Source organism: Chelonoidis abingdonii, chromosome 1, assembly GCF_003597395.2.
Source record: "Chelonoidis abingdonii isolate Lonesome George chromosome 1, CheloAbing_2.0, whole genome shotgun sequence".
Lineage (NCBI taxonomy): Eukaryota > Metazoa > Chordata > Testudines > Testudinidae > Chelonoidis > Chelonoidis abingdonii.
In genome coordinates this window covers 232,025,831-232,042,685 of record NC_133769.1, presented here as the reverse complement: position 1 = coordinate 232,042,685, position 16,855 = coordinate 232,025,831, and the positions used below count along the sequence as shown (strand labels likewise).

General features: G+C 47.4%; 1 protein-coding gene across 1 annotated transcript in view; it reads right to left on the bottom strand.

Moving 5' to 3' along the window:
* PIR (pirin) overlaps positions 1 to 9,120 on the bottom strand; it is a 111,247-nt gene extending 102,127 nt beyond the window's left edge. The window contains exon 1 of the mRNA XM_075060384.1: positions 9,096 to 9,120. The gene's annotated coding sequence lies outside the window, so the exon portion shown is untranslated. The remainder of the gene's footprint in view (positions 1 to 9,095) is intronic.
* Positions 9,121 to 16,855: the final 7,735 nt, after the last annotated feature.

Here is a 16,855-nt window from a genome sequence, read left to right as displayed (position 1 = left end):
GGTGGGAGAAAATGGCAAAACCAGCAGTAAAGCTCCGCACCAAACCAAACGACAGCGAAGAGACCCAGAACCTGATCATCAAAGCCAACAAGCTGTGACTTTGTGCAGGCCCCTGCATGCCAACGTAATAAAGCTTCTTCGTTTGAAGTGTGGCTCCCAAGATGCCAGTTGAAAACTCATAATTTGCTGGTCACTATTGTGCTGGTAAAATATGTGTGGCAACATTGCATGTAATTGTGCAAGGTTCCCCTGTATGATGTTATTGACACACCTTCCAAACCCCATAGCTGGGACCCTACCAAATTCAAGGTCCATTTTGTTCAGTTTCATGGTAATAGGATTTTTTTAAAATGTAAATTTCATGTTTTCAGATATTTAAATCTGAAATGTCATGGTGTTATAACCTTGGGGGTCCTGACCCAAAAAGCATTGCGGGGGGTGGGAGGTTGCAGGGCTATTGCCACCCTTACTTCTGCGCTGCCGGTGGTAGCAGTGTTGCCTTCAAAGCTGGGCAGCCAGAGAGTGGGCTGGTGGCCAGGCATCCAGCTCTAAAGGCAGCACCACCACTGGCAGCAGCACAGAAGTGAGGGCCACATGAGTGGGGGAACCAAGGCACAGCCTTATGGGCAGGCAAGTGGGTGACTGCCCATGGTTGGGGGTGCTGTGGTCCCCCGCACAGCCAGACCCAACATAAGGCCCCTTCAATCCCTGAGCGCTGGGCCTGAAGCCAGGGAGGGGCCAGGCTCAGGAGAGATGGGATGGCCTCTTCTGCTGCATTGGCTGCTCCCCAGGGACTGGGCAAGACCTGTCTCCAGGAATCTCCCCTGGCTACAAGAAGGTACACACACCTGATGGCTTCATGCACCTACCTCCCCCCTGAAAACTAGAGTCTGGCACACAGTAGAAACCCCCAACTGTGGTGCCCCCCAGCCTTGCGCCTCCTCTACAATAGCAAGATTTCACAACGGAGACCAAATTGCATGGTCTCTGATGTGTTTTTCATGGCCATGAATTTGGAAGGGCCCTTCCCAGAGCTCTGCCCAGGCAGAAATTGGCAAACAGGTCTGTTCTAGACAAAGAAATGTGTGTGTGCCTTAATTTGCATTTAAGCAGTTAACAGAGTCATCAAGCAGAAAAGGAAGACAAAGGAAATTCAAACAGGTAAAAAAAAAAAAAACAGCAGAGACCATCCTTTCATGTAGACTCAGTGGAGGAGGGGTCCTGACCTGAGAGTTTGGTCAGTAATCTGCTGGAATATGTGGTGGAAATTTTGTTTGACTCTAATATAGTTTGTTATATTAGGCATTAATAAACATTTTTATTCTTGTAACTATTTCTGATTTTTATTCCTCACTACTTGTACTCACTTAAAATCTATTTCTTTGTAGTCAATAAACTTGATTTACTGTTTTATCTAATCCAGAGTGTTTAAATTGAAGTGTCTGAATAATTGTTTGAAATAATGAATTGGCATATTATTCCCTTAAAGAAATAATGTACTTAAAATATTTATACTGTCTAAGAGAGGGCTGGGCAGCACAAGACATGCTGTTCTGGGGGGAAATCGGGGGTTGGGGGTGTGTTGGGGTCACCATGCAATATAATCCAGGCTGGTGAGAGCCAGAGGGTAACCCAAGTGTGGCTGGTAGGCTGCAGTTACACACAGACTCTCAGGGTGTAGCTTGTATGCTGGAAGGCTGTTTGTGATTGGCCTAGGTGGGAGCTAGTTCAGTAAGGCACCCAGATTGCAGGGCAGGGGTAACACCACCCCCCATTGGTCTATACTGTACCCTGATATGTCACACAAGCTGAAATCAAAATTGGAAATATCAGCCTGTGTATTTCTGTTCCCTGCCCAGGTGCTGTTACTCCTAGAGGTAACACAACCAATCCCAAATTCTAAAGTAGAAGCTATTTTGTGCTCTTAATCTACTAGACAGTGTTTCATAACCAGTGGGTTACACAAAGGTAGCCAGGGTATCTCAAGGCATTAGAAATTATATCACAATCTAAAGCAAAGAAAGCATCATTCCCTTCTCACCCTCCCCTTTCAAGGTGAAGCAATCCCCTGCCAACTCTCCAAATATACACAGAGACCTGATCTAAAATAGAAAATTAGGTTGGCATAACTATGTTGCTCGGGGATATGAAACATCCACACCCCTGAATGGCGTAGGTAAGCCGACCTAGCCTGATATTCTATGATTCTATAATTCCCCCTGTAGACAGCACTAGGTTGACGGAAGAATTCTGTAGCCTTTGAACTGTAGACAAACCCACATAAATCAATTATATAGGCTTATCCTTGTTATCATTGATGCATTTTTTAACTCTTACTTTTACAGTTAATGTTATAGGAGTGAGAGGATTGCAAAAGATCTGACTTAGCAAAAGGGGCCACCATCATGGAAAGGATAACAATTACTGCACTGAGACAATGTAGTCTAGTGAACAGAGCAGTAGGTTGGCACTCAGAAGATCTGCATGCTGTTCCTGGCTCTTCTACTGGCCTGCTGAGTGACCTGTGGCAAGTCGCTTCACCTCTTTGCTTAGATAATGATACCTAAGGGAAGTGTTATGGAACAGCTAGATATTACTAATTTCCATTCAGATCAATTGGAGCGAATCATTCAAATTGCAGGCAGTAAGGGGCTCATAGTGTTTTCCATATCCTTATTTATTTACTTTACATTAGAGGAAAAAGAAGTAAAAGTAAATATAACATTCTATATAAAAAACATGTTTTAAGATGTTATGAACCAGTGATAATTAAAACAAGAAAATAACCATTTCAAATAAATACCACATTGTGTTTATGTTCAAACTTTCCTGTTTTGTCTTCTTCCTTTTTTCCTATGTCTACTCCATAATTTTTCAAGTGAAAGGTTACAGCGTGACAAAAAACAAAACAAGAACTCTGGTAAAACACCAAAAAATACTATCATTTCACTCATGGGCTAAAAAGAAATAAAGGGCAGGGAAGGGACAAATAAAATTTCAAAAACTGAATTTTTTAAAGGAATCTTAGTGGTATGGTGAGTGGTATCATTCTTTGCCTATATTTGCCACTGAGAATAAATCTCTGATGGAGCCGGCAGCGTGTCAGGCAAGTACAATGGAGCACTACCTATTATTACCAGGAAGCAGCCCTCGCATTATTTGGTAACTGTTTTATGTTGAACTAGCCTGTAATATCTATTTAGTAGTTAGTAAATTTAAAAAACAAATGTTTTGCTTCAGGACATATGGCAACCACTGACTGATAGGAATTGGATGGGCAAGTTATTCTGTATTTGTCTGCTACAGAGTTTCTCACACCTCTAACATGATACTGGTTTTCGACACACAGGATACTGAACTGGATGAACCACTGTAAAAATATGCCCTAGCTAGAGCCCATAACTTTATAAGTTTTACAACATGTTTATTTCCATATAATCACAGAAAAAAATGTTATAATTTGTATTGTATAAAGAAATAGTTAAATTAAAGGTACTCTATTTGCACAGAATTGTGCAAAAGTACATTTATGGAACATGAGATTCTAATGCTTAAAGGAGATTTTATATTGAGACAAATCTGGCAGTGCTTACTCATTTCTTACTCAGGGCCCAGATGTGGCATGTCCTATTAAATCAATGGTAGTTTTGCCAATTACTTCAATGAGAGCACAATCAGGCCGTGAATGAGCTCCTGGCCCTTTCTTTTTTGGATCAGATGTTATGTCCACAACCAGTTTTATTAGCAGTGGCCTCTGCTTACTGTTTCAGCTGATGTGGTTCTTAGTTATCATTATGTCATGTCCTGTGTGAATTAAAATCCCAGTCTTACATAACTAATATGATCATTAAATTCTGGGAATCGGGCAGTTGTCCAGATATATTCAGCCCACAGATATTGAAAGAGTTCTACACAGATCTCCCTCGGCAATTCCAAGACAAAGGGCCTGTAAATAATGCAGCTATTTCAAAAACTATAACCTAACTCAGGACCTCCCCAGATGTCACATTTGAGGGCTAATTATCTATTTGCAGAAAACTGAATGCCCTTGCCCTGTGCCTGCCCCGCCCCTTCTCCAAGGCCCCACTCTCACTCACTCCATCCCCCCTCCCTCCGTTGCTCACTCTCCAACACCCTCGCTCACTCACACATTTTCACTGGGCTGGGGCAGAGGGTTGGGGTGTGAGGGGGGTTCGAGGTGTGGGCTCTGGGGGGCTGAACTGGGGCTGGGGGTTGGAATATGGGGCAGGGCTCTGGGTTGGTGGTGTGGGCTCCAGAGTGGGGCCGGAAATGAGGGGTTCAGGGTGCAGGAGGGGGCTCCAGGCTGGGGCAGAGAGTTGGAGTGTGGGAGTGAGTGAGGGCTCCAGCTGGGGGGGGTGGACTTTGAGGTGAGGCTGTAGATGAGGGGTTTGGGATGCAGGAGGGGGCTCTGGGCTGGGACCCAGGGGTTTAAAGTGTGGGAGGGGGCTCTAGGCTGGGGCAAAGGTTTGGGGTGTAGGAGGGAGTGAAGGGTCAGGATGGAAAGATGCAGGCTCCAAGGTGAGGTCAGAAATGAGGGGTTCAGGATGCAGGAGGGGGCTCTGGGCTGGGGCAGAGGATTAGGATGCAGTGGGGGTGAGGACTCTGGGGGTGCAAGCTCTGGGATGGGGCTGAGGATGAGGGGCTTGGGGTGTAGGAGGGGTCTCAGAGCAGGGGCAGGGGGTTGGGGGTGCAGGCTCTGGGAAGGAGTTTGGGTGCTGGGGCAGGTGGTTGGGCTCCAGGTGGCACTCACCTCAGGAACCCCCCAGGAAGTGGTGACATGTCCCTTTGACTCCTAGGTGCACCCCACAACCCAAAACCCCTCCCATGCCCCGATCTGCTTGGGAACGGCCAGACTTTAAACGGCCCAATCAGTGGTGCTGACCAGAGTCGCCAGGGTCCCTTTTCAGCTGGGCGTTCTGGTTGAAAACTGGACACATGGCAACTCTACCCCCAAACTGAGTGGTACTGTGCCTGGTACACACTCAGGTTTGGCCTGGCCATCCCTTGATCATGACAGTGGGGCAACCAGAACAAATTTGTTGGAGTGGTGTTGCCACCTAGTGCATGGAATTAGGGGTTTGTTACAGGAATGGGCGGGTGAGATTGTGGCCTGCATTGTGCAGGAGGTCAAACTAGATCAGTGGTCCCCAACGCAGTGCCCGTGGGTGCCATGGCATCCGCCGGGGCACTTATGTGTGCCTGCCTAGTGCCCAGCAGGGGAGAGAAGCTGGAGTCCCACACCTGCTGGAGACAGAGTACTCCAGGGCTGCAGTCTGCGGGTGCCAGCTTTGTCTGTCCCTGGCAGGCGCGGTGCTGCGACTTCTCTCTGGCTTCTCCGGGGCTGCAAGTGCTGGTATTCTCGGTCTTTGGCAGGCACTGGGCCCTCCTCTCCAGCTTCAAAGCTGGAGACAAGATACAGCCCCACCCCTGCCATGGACAGAGAACTCCGGGGCTACGGGCACCTGTGTTCTCAGTCCCTGGCAGGCATGGGGCCGTGGCTTAAGCCAGAGAGAAGCCGTGACCCTGCGTCTGCCGGGGACAGAGAACTTCGGGGCTGCAGGCTTCATTCTATGTTAAAGTAAGAATAATAAATATATTTGGACCAGCAGTTCAACAACGTTTTACTTTTTTTAAATAAATAAGATGAAAACTGTTTATGATATTTATTTTGTAAAAACTCCTTAATTTTTCTTACAGGTAGATAAAAACGAGCAAATTCACATGGTAAGGTGAAAGAGTAATTGCTGAATAATTTAATTAGTACCTTTTACACGTAAAATTACCTTTTTATCTTAGCGATTCATATATTATGTAATATTAAATATGATGTTTTTCATATTATTTAATGTACAAATACAAAATAAGCCTTGAAAAATTGCTGGCGCCCACCACACTCTTCTGAAAACATGAATGTGCTACTGGCCACAAAAAGGTTGGGGACCACTGGACTAGATGATCATAATGGTCCCTTCTGACCTTAAAGTCTATGAGTCTATTGGGTCACAGTGCCACTCAGGTTTGGTCTGTGACCCTGTGCGTCAGATCAGAACACCCAGAATGGGGGAGTGGGGAGCCAGGCCAGCACTGTAGGACAGGAGCTGCAGTTGCAGGTTGGGTGCATGGTAGGCTCTCTCCCCAGTCTCCTCCCTGCTCTTGCCCCATGGCTTCCTTTCAGTGTTTTTGTAACCTTGGGGATTTGGAAGGATGGGGGTGGGGGAGGGGGGGGCCTCAGTTTCAGCTTTTGCCCCAGGCCTCAAAAGAACTCTGTGCAGGCCACACCCAAATACGATATCAGGATCCCCTATTAGGGATCACAGTGCCTGTGAGAATCTCATTAACTTTAATGGATCAGCTAAAAATGTGAATTGTGCAAAATGTATGCTAATATATAGACAAACAAACAGAGATGTGTTCTGCTGGAGTGGGTGGGATTTCGAAAATATACTAAGGAAATACATACAATTTTTAAATGTTGTCAATACAATATTTTGGAAAGCAAAGAAACAAAACATACATAAGCACCTACACACACAAGCTCACAAACAGCAGTTAACAGCACAACTGCAAATGAAGATAGAAAATTGGCAAAAGACTACGAGGTTGTGGTTTGCTTTAAATCAGAAAACAACCAACGTGTCCCCTGTAGCAAAAACCAAAATAGCAGATGGGGGCCTCAATTTTTTGGAGCTAAGGCGTTTCTCTTTTCCACCAAAGGAAAGTTGCACCACATGCCTAGGCTAACGTAGCTCCCTGCTCCTATCTATAAAACTCTCTATCTTGCAATTCCTTATCTGTGCAAGTCTGCAAACTAAGATTGCTTCTCATTTAACCCCCCTCTGCACTTCAGAGTAACCAACTCAGTATGATTCAGTAAAATCATCTCCAGCCTAGGTGGTGTGTGACTCTTGTGTTTGGCGAGGCTGGGCATCAGTACCAGAAGCTCCCTAGAAGTGGTGGCGGGTTGCCCAGTCCCTTTCTCTGCCCTGAGGCCTCACTCCCGCTCAGCCTCCTCCGCTGACGGCCTTGCCTGTGTTCCACCCCTGCTCCGTGAGTCCTCCGCCTGCTGCTGGCTCCTCTCCGCCCCCTCCCCAGAGGCCTCCCTCCACTCACTCCTCTCCACCCCTGAGCCCTACCCCCGCCTGCCACTTGCTCTCTCTGCCTCTCTCTCACCCCAAGGCAGGCAAAGGGGTCTCAGGGGAAGAGGTGGATTGGAGGTGGGAAGAGGTGGAGCAAGGGTGGGGCCATGGTCAGGGAACCTGTGGCCCCCACTTCTTGGAGCTTCTGGAGGTAGCACTCCAAAGGTGGAGGGTGGGCACTGTTCCAAAGGGAGGTGTGCCACATCTGCCATTTCTTGCCTCATTTAGCGTCTTATACCTGCTGCCCATGATCCCCAGTCTCCTAGCAAACAAGAAACAAAGGACGGGTGGGTCACATACACTAGCAGGGGAAGCTTCCAGTAGTGCAGGGCTGGGAAAATGCTATATACTACAGAAGTTTGGAGGCTTTTATCATATTAATAGTACTGGGTGTGTCTGTCAGCAGGATCAAACCAGGGAACTCTGAAGCTTAGTGCATGAGCCTCTACTACATAAGCTAAAAGCCACGTGGTTCTTAGCTAAGGCTGTAGCAGACTCAGAAATCTCTAGATGGTCTAGATGATGGTCAGTATTTGGTCCTACCATGAAGGCAGGGGACTGGACTGGATGACCTCTCGAGGTCCCTTCCAGTCCTAGAATCTATGAATCTATAAGAATCTATGCTAGAGGGAGAAAGAGTGCCACATCAAGCAGACATGGCACACACACTCACACAGGCTTATTCCACTCATAGACAACAACTATACACAGGGATCAATAAACTGACAATCACAGTCAGACATGCACGCAGATGATACAATCACAGAGATCTCAGTCACACACACAGATGTACAATCACAAATCACAATCGCACACTCAGATGACACAATCACAGAGACCACAACTGTGCACACACACAGACACAGATGATGTAATCCCAGATGACACATGCACTGTGCACTTTCTCACCCTACCTGCAGAGGGCAGAATCCCCTGCACTGTAAATCCCCCCCCCAACACCCCCACTGCCCACTAAAGGATGGATGGTCTCATCTCCCAGCTGAGGGGGGATCATACTCCACTTGAGTCTCAGGGAAGTAACACAGCCTTCACAGCAGCACTCTTGGTGCCAGCCTGGTGCCCACTCCTGAAGCTGAGACACATTCAGCCAGGCCAGCTCCCAGCCATGGAAGGCAGCATCACAGATAGATCCTGGGCAACCCTCTGCCAAGTACACTCTTCTGCAGATTGTGCACAAGGGCTGGGACCTCATTTACCCAGGGAAACCACTCACCAAACACTGGGCTACCTCCAAGCCCGGCGTTGTCTCCTTTACAGTGCAGGTAGTCCAGCATGGAGCATGCTGGCACATGCCTTCCTCTATCACCTCCAATACAACTGGCAGCCCTTTTATCTCCACCCAAGAGGTGTCTCCAAAGACGTCTCTGAGTGGTCAGTTTGCTGCCCAGACCTCCTCAGGACTTGCAAGCTAGTTTCCACGACCAGGTCCATGGCAGCTAGGGTGACCAGAAAGCAAGTGTGAAAAATTGGAACAGAGGATGGGGGGACAATAAGCACCTATACAGTAACTCCTCACATAAAGTTGTCCCGGGTAATGTTGTTTTGTTGTGATGTTGCTGATCAATTAGAGAACATGCTCATTTAAAGTTGTGTAATGCTCTCTTATAACGTTGTTTGGCAGCTGCCTGCTTTGACCACTGCTTGCAAAAAGAGCAGACCATTGCAGCTAGCTGGTAGGGGCTTGGAACCAGGTGGGCCGGCAGCCCCCCCATCAGCTCCCCACTCCCCTATGTTCCCTGTGCGGCAGCCACCCAGCAGGCTAGCAATTGCCAGCAGTTCAGCTGTTCCCTCCACCACTACCATGTGCTGATCTTGCCCTCTGCCTTGGAGGTGCTCCCAGAAGCCTCCTTTTTGTTATGCAGGGAGGAGAGGGGAAAGAGGGGGCTAATATTAGGGTGTCCTCCTCCCCCCGCTTACCCCATTTCCATAGAGCAGGTGGTGGGGACACGACAGGGCAGCTCAGGACTGAGGGATGGCAGTAGCTGCTGTCTCAACTTCCTGGTCTACTTAAAAAGGCAAAGTACATAGAGTGGTTTAGCATATTTAAAGGGGCAATGCACATCTCTCTCTCTCTCTCACACACACACACACACACACAGGGTGTGTGTTGCTGTCTCTGTCTGCCCTGCTGTCTCCCCTCTCTCCATTCATGCTGCCTTATAGAGTATGAGGCTACATTAACAACAAAGTGTTAACACTTGAGGGCTCAGCCAAGTTCTAGTTCATCATTTAGCGGTAAGGCATTCCCTGGGAAATATCCCACCCTCTGACTCCACCACCTTAACCAAGCTTCACAATCATCATTGCTGTGTACAGTATTAAACTGTTTGTTTAAAACTTATACTGTGTATACATATATATAATATAGTCTTTTGTCTGGTGAAAAAAAATTCACTGGAACCTAACCCCCACTCTCCATTTACATTAATTCTTATGGGGAAATTGGATTCACTTAACATCGTTTTGCTTAAAGTCGCATTTTTCAGGAACATAACTACGTTAAGCGAGGAGTTACTGTGTAAGAAAAAGGCCTAAATATTGGGCTGTCCCCATAAAATCGGGACATCTGATCACTTTAGTGGTGGCCATCGAGGGGAAGGATCTCCTCACAGAACTCCTGCTACACAAACTTCATCTCCATGTGCAAGTGGCAGAGTCCCCCTTTATGTGAGACCTTCTGGGTTATGATCAAAGGGACTGTCTGGACGCTGTGGCACTCGACCTGTGCATGGGGAAGCCTATCCAGTGTGCCCCCCGTCTTGTGTTCCAAGAAATAAGTGAAGCCTTGCCTCCTGTTTCTCTCATTTTCCTTGAGTGGGTCCTGTAGGAGGCTGCTCTCCACCCACTCCTCACCTCTGACCCTCTTTAACTCCTCATCAGGCCCTTGCCCTATGAGCCTCCCTTGCCACCCCCGACACGCCACTTAAGCCAGCTGCATGACATCCAGCCTGTTCACCTCTGAACCATGCCCAGAGAATATCTGTAGGCACTCGTGCTTCTCTTCCATTCACTTTCTCACCTTCATGTTCCAAGTGACAGGATCTGCTGCCACCTAAGCAGGGTTAGGCACTCAAGTGGGCCAGTCTGTAATCCACTCTGGTTCCATGGCTGGCTGGAGATATTAGCTGGTGGCTCATTCATTGAGCCGTAACCGTAACCTGATATGGTTCACAAACTTCCTGACACCTCTCCTTCTGTGGAGAGAGGGACACCCTGGTGGATATCTATATAGGGTACATCAAGTTGCAGCCCCTTTTCTGGCTACACTTTTCCTCACTCCTCTTGATCAATGCACTCCCCATCCATGGCCACACAAAATGGAGGAATCTCCTCATCAGCCTCTTTCTGGTGCTGGCCAAGGTGGCCTACCATCATACGAGGAGGAGAAAAGTGGAGACAGAGGTGTTCCACGACTGCAGGGCCCTATCCAATCCCTTGTACGATCATGCCTCCGGAAGAGTTCCTCTGGGCAGCATCCACTGACTCCTTAGACACCCTTGAGTAGCAGTGGGTGCTATCGAGGGTTTTTGCTCGGTGTCCCCTGCCAGATCCCTAATTTTCAATCTTTGACCCCACTCCCACTCCTCTTTTTTCATTCACTGTCCCCAGTAAATCAATTGTTGCTTGGACTCAATGGATCCTCCCCCTTAATTGAAGAGAGTGTCTTTAGTTTTGGGCAGGCCTAGACCCACCTGTCCACAGTTTTTCAAATATTACCCAATATTAGGCAGGGCAAAGGCTATTTCTCATCTTCTAGAGTGAGCCTCTCATTTTATTTTTCAGAAAGAGCAGAGGGGAAAAATGTGAAACCAATTACATGATCCCCAACAAAACAAGGAGAAAGGAAAGAAAAACTGAAACTGGCAACAAAAACCAAACAACCCTAATCAAAAACAGAAATGTCAGCCTCACTTTGTCTATTTCTGTTCCCTGCCCGGTGCTGCTACTCCTAGAGGGAACACAGTTGATCCCAAATTCTAAAGTAGAAGTATTTTGTGCTCTTGCTCTGCTAGGACAGCGTTTCACAGCCAGAGGGTCACACAAAAAGTAGTTAAGGCACTGCAAAGCCTTGGAAGTTATACAGTGTGAAGTTGCAAAACCTAAAGCAAAGAAAGTACAGTAACCCCTCACTTAACGTTGTAGTTATGTTCCTGAAAAATGCAACTTTAAGCAAAACGATGTTAAGTGAATCCAATTTCCTCATAAGAATGAATGTAAATGGGGGAGGGGGTTCCAGCGAAATTTTTTTCACCACACAAAAAACTATATATATATAAACAATAGTATAAGTTTTAAACAATCAATTTAATAGTGTACACAGCAATCATGATTGTGAAGCTTGGTTGAGGTGGTGAAGTCAGAGGGTGGAAGAGGGTGGGATATTTCCCAGGGAATACCTTCCTGCTAAATGCTGAACTAGCATTCGGCTGAGCCATCAAGGGTTAACCCTTTGTTTATGGAGCCTCACACTCTACAAGACAGCATGACTGGAGGGAGGAGAGAGCATGTCAGACAGAGACACACACCCTATGTTTGGGCGACAGATGCACATTGCCCCTTTAAGTACCCTGACCCCACTCTAAGTACATTACCTTTTTAAGTACATCAGGAAGTTGAGACAGCAGCTGTGGCCAGCAAGCTCTCTCCAGCTTGAGCCCTGTCATGTCCCCACCCTGCTCTATATGGAGAAGGGGTAAGTGAGGGGCAGGAGCAGGGGGAAGGGAACACCCTGACATTAGCCCCCTTCTTCCTCCCGCTCCTTGCACAGCAAGCAGGAGGCTAGCGGGAGCAGCTCCAAGGCAGAGGGCAGGAGTAGCACACGGCAGTGGGGGGGAGGGACAGCTGCACTGCCTGGCAATTGATAGCCTGCTGGCGGCTGCCACACAGGGAACTTAGGGGAGCAGGGAGCTGATAGTGGGGTTGCTGGTCCACCATGGTTCCAAGCCCCCACTAGCTAGTTCCAATGAGTGCTCTTTCTGCAAGCAAAGCAGGTGGATGCCAAACAACATTATAAGGGAGCATTGTTCAATTTTAAACGAGCATGTTCTCTAATTGATCAGCAACATAACAACGAAACAACGTTAACTGGGACGACTTTAAGTCAGGAGTTACTGTATCACTCTCCTACCCCCTGCACAACCTTCCCCTTCAAGGTGAAGGAATCTATAGCCACCTCTCCAAATATACACACAAAATACATTATCTAGGCCTACCCTTATGATCACTGATACATTTTTTTATTCTTACTTCTATAGTAAATGTAATTGGGGGGAGGAAGATGTTTGCAAAAGTTCTGACTTAGCAAAAGCGGTCAGCATCATGGAAAAGTTAACAATTACTGCACTGAGACAATGTGACCCAGTGAACAGAGTAGTGGGTTGACACTCAGAAGATCTGCATGCTATTCCTGGCTCTTCCACTGGCCTGCCAGGTGACCTGGGCAAGTCATATCACGTCAGCTCTAATAGGAAGTACTATGGTATGGAACAGCTAGGTATTACTAATGTCTATTGAGATCAGCTGCAGCTGGAGTTATAAGCACAGACTGAAGGCAATAAGTGGCCCACAGTATGTCATTTTCCATATCCTTATTTATTTTTTTCACATCAGAAAAAAAGAGGTAAGAGTTAATATAAAAATCTATATAAAAAGGATGCTCTTAGGATATTACAAATCAGTGAAACTTAAAACAAGAAAATAACCGTTGCACATAAATACTACATTCTGCTCATGTTCAAACTTTCCTGTATTTTGACCTATAAGTAACTCAAACCATACACAGTAAATACAAACAATTATTTTCTCCAAACATGAACATTATGTTCATCAAACATTCCAAAGCAACACAGGAATCCCATCATTAAGTATGGAAAGTGCTAGACCTATTGCAATATGTTTAAGTTTTCTTTTTTATCTTCAATCTTGTTTTTTAAAAAATCTTAAATGGCATTTTTGGCATAACTGTAACTATTGTAATTTCTTTCCAATGTGAAAGAATTTAGCAGTATTCTGTGTAATCTCACTGAAGTCATTACAAACTGATACTAATTATTAGCAATTTCTTCAAATACTAATCTTATTTTCCATTTATTCTTTTAATTTCAAAATTGGTATCAATATTGTGTGACAAAGTTCCTCCTCTACCTTGGTGGGTCCTGCGCTTATTGACAGATTTGCTCACCTCAGTGATCTTCCCCAGAGTCTCGGTCAACTTCTCCTGTGTCTGATCAGGAGTGGGGAGAGGTTTGGGGGGAACCTGGGCCCAACTCCAGCATTTTTTTTACTTCTGCTTTTATTTCCTCCCTTTTGGCCTCTGGTACCCGACAGGGCCTCATTATTATTCTGGCCCCAGGGTTCGTGATGATGTGGTGATATGCCTCGGTTGTTCAACCTGGTTTTGTCCAGAACACATCTTGGTTCCAGAAGATCATCTCAGACACCTCATTCTTCTGGTCTGGTGTTAAATCGGGAGACACTTTCACCTGTTTGGAAGGCTTGTTTTCCTGGGTTAGGTCTTTTCGGACAGTTATGCATGCCTCTTGTGCATGCCAGGGTTTCAGAAGGTTGATGTGATAAATCTTTTCTTGTTTTCGGCGTCCTGGCTGCCGCACCTTGTAGGTTACTTCCCCACAGGTTCAACCACCTCATAGGGCCCCTGCCATTGGGCCAGAAGCTTGCTTTCTGCCGTGGGTACCAACACCATCACCCGATCCCCTGGTTGGAACTGTCGGACTTTTGCCTGGCGATTGTAATGGGTTCTCTGGGCCTCCTGTGCCTTTTCCAAATGTTCCCATACAATACGGGTGACCAGGTTATCCGGTCTCGCATCTGTATTACATGTTCTATTATATTTTCTCCCTCATTGGGTTCCTCTTCCCAAATCTCTTTGGCGATATCTAGTATGCCACGGGGGTGACGTCCTGTATAATAACTCGAATGGGGAAAACCCAGTTTGAGGCCTGAGGTACCTCCCGGATAGCAAACATAAGGTAGGGTAGTAGGGTGTCCCAATCCTTCCTGTCTCGACTTACCACCTTACCTTATCACAGCCTTAAGGGTTCAATTAAACCTTTCTACCAACCCTCAGTCTGCGGATGGTAAACTGAAGTTCTCAGGGTATGTACATGGAGCAGCGTACAGAGGTCCTTCATTAGCTTTGACATAAATGGGTTTCCTTGGTCTGTTAATATCTTCTTTGGTACCCCACTCGGGCAAAGAATCCCCACCAGCTCTTTGGCTATCGTTTTAGAGGCTGTGTTCCGCCGGGGGACGGCTTCTGGGTAGCGAGTAGAATAGTCCAAAACAACAAGTATGTATTGGTGGCCTCGAGCTGTCTTCTCCAGGGGTCCCACTAGGTCCATGGCTATTCGCTCAAAGGGGACCTCTATGATGGGAAGGGGTACTAAAGGTACCCTCAGGTAGGGACGGGGACTGTGAAGCTGACACTCTGGGCAGGACGCACAGTACCTCCGCACTTTTTCATGTACTCCGGGCCAGAAGAACCATCATAGGATTTTTGCCAGGGTCTTGTCTACCCCTAAATGCCCCCCCCAAAAGATGACTATGAGCAAGACTTAATACAGCGTTCTGGTGTTTTTGAGGTACTAGGATCTGCTGTACCTTCTGCCTCTGTACTGGTGCAACCCAGTATAAGAGATTTTCTTCATTATGAAGTAGGGTCCTGGTCCCTGGGTTTTCCTTTCCAAGGGGACCCCATCTATTTCAGTCACCTCCTTCCTAATGTTGTCGTACCTTGGGTCTTCAGCCTGGTCTCATCCAAAATTTCCTCTCCCAGGGTTAATCTGCCCAAGAACTAGGGGCCCAGTCTCTGTTGCCTCTACTGGTTCAGAAGCGTTAGGGTCGGGGTCAGACTCTGGTGCTTCTCCCTCCTGGGTGGCCTCCTTTTCAGGTGTTCGGGTCCACCTACCTACGAGAGCGACCCTCTGGCTTTGAGTCAGTATTCAGGTTCCCAAGGCCTTAGCTGCCCTCCTTTCCCTTTTCAACTTTTTTCCCTGTCTGGGTATGAAAAATAAATCTGGCGATATTTCAGAGAAGACTGGGGGTTGACAATCTACTGTGGATGCCTCACTAATTTCAGAGTTCCTCTCTTTCTCCAATCCTCCTACTGGGAGTAAGTCTCCAAACCCTGGGAAGTCCCTTCCTATGAGCACCAGGTATGGGAGTTTAGGGACTACACCTGCTGCTACCTCAGTAGTGTTTCCCTGAATCTCAATTTTCCTGGGATGGTGGGGTAATAACCAACTGTCCCATGGACACATGTTATCCCTGTACGCTTAGCCCATAGCAGCTGACTATACTTGACGAGCTTCCCCGAGACAAGCATGATAGCACTCCCCGAATCAACCAGTGCCATAGTCTCTAACCTATTTAGCTTTACTGGTCTGGTGTACATATGTGGGGTTAGTGAGACCCCCCACAAGGTGGATTAGGGAGCATGGGTCTGTCCAGTTCCCCAGGTTACACTGCATAGGCTTCTCTGCATTGGGACACTGTGCAGCTATATGTCCCCACTCCCCGCAGGCATTACATCTGTATGGGGCCCTAGGCATTCCCCGGTCTCTTGGTTTGGGCAGTCTAACATTACGATCCTCTTCTCCCTCAGTGCTCCGACTCTTTGTGGCTTCTGGTGGGCCTTCAGTCCCTCTCTTTTTCCACCTGTGATCTCCTGGTTGCTCAGTCATCCAGCTCTAGGGCTTGGTGCTGCTAGTTTAACCCGGGGTGCCTCTTCCTTAACTGGTCAGGTCAGCTCCCTCGCTGTCCTTCGCCTCTCTACAAGTGCGACAACCTCATCATAGGTGGAGGGTTCTTTCTGGCTTACCCAGGCATAGTATAGAATAGTCCAAAACAACTCTTCCGGACTCCGTGACTCCGTTTGCAACCACTTTTGTGCGAGATGGATGAGGTCATACAATTGGGACCACGGGGTTTTGTATTCCTGGTACCTCCACTCGTGATACCGCTGGGCCCGCACTGTGGTCATTACCCCAGATCTGGCCAGGATCTCTGCTTTCAGCTGGGGGTAGTCTGCTGCAGCCTCTTCAGGCAGATCATAGTAGGCCTTCTAGGCCTCCCCACACAGGAATGAGGCAAGGATGCCAGACCACTGATCTCGAGGCCAGGCCTCCCGTAGGGCTGTCCTCTCAAAGGCCAGAAGATATGCCTCTACATCATCCTCCTGCGTCATTTTCTGCAGCCAATGGCTGGCCGATATGATCTGCATCCCATCATGGCTGCAGTTCAGCTCTGTAAGGGTCTTTACCTTGTTTACCAGTTCCCACAACATAGCTCGGTCTTGAGAAGCCTGGTCCATCAGCAGGCAATTAGTCTCTTGCTGCAGCCACACTGCCTCCTGTAGGGCGGTTGCCTGGACACGGGTAGCCTCCTGCTGGGCTGCCGTAGCTTGTATCAATGCACGCCCTAAGTCATCCATTGTGGTGAAAAAAAATAAACCCTCTACCTTTTTTTTTTTCAAATCAGCCTCCTTCTTCTGCTGCGCTGTGCACACCAAATCCCACCACTGACACCAGTTGTGACAAAGTTCCTCCTCTACCTTGGTGGGTCCTGCGCTTATTGGCAGATTTGCTCACCTCAGTGATCTTCCCCACAGTCTCAGTCAACTTCTCCTGTGTCTGACCAGGAGTGGGGAGGTTTGGGGG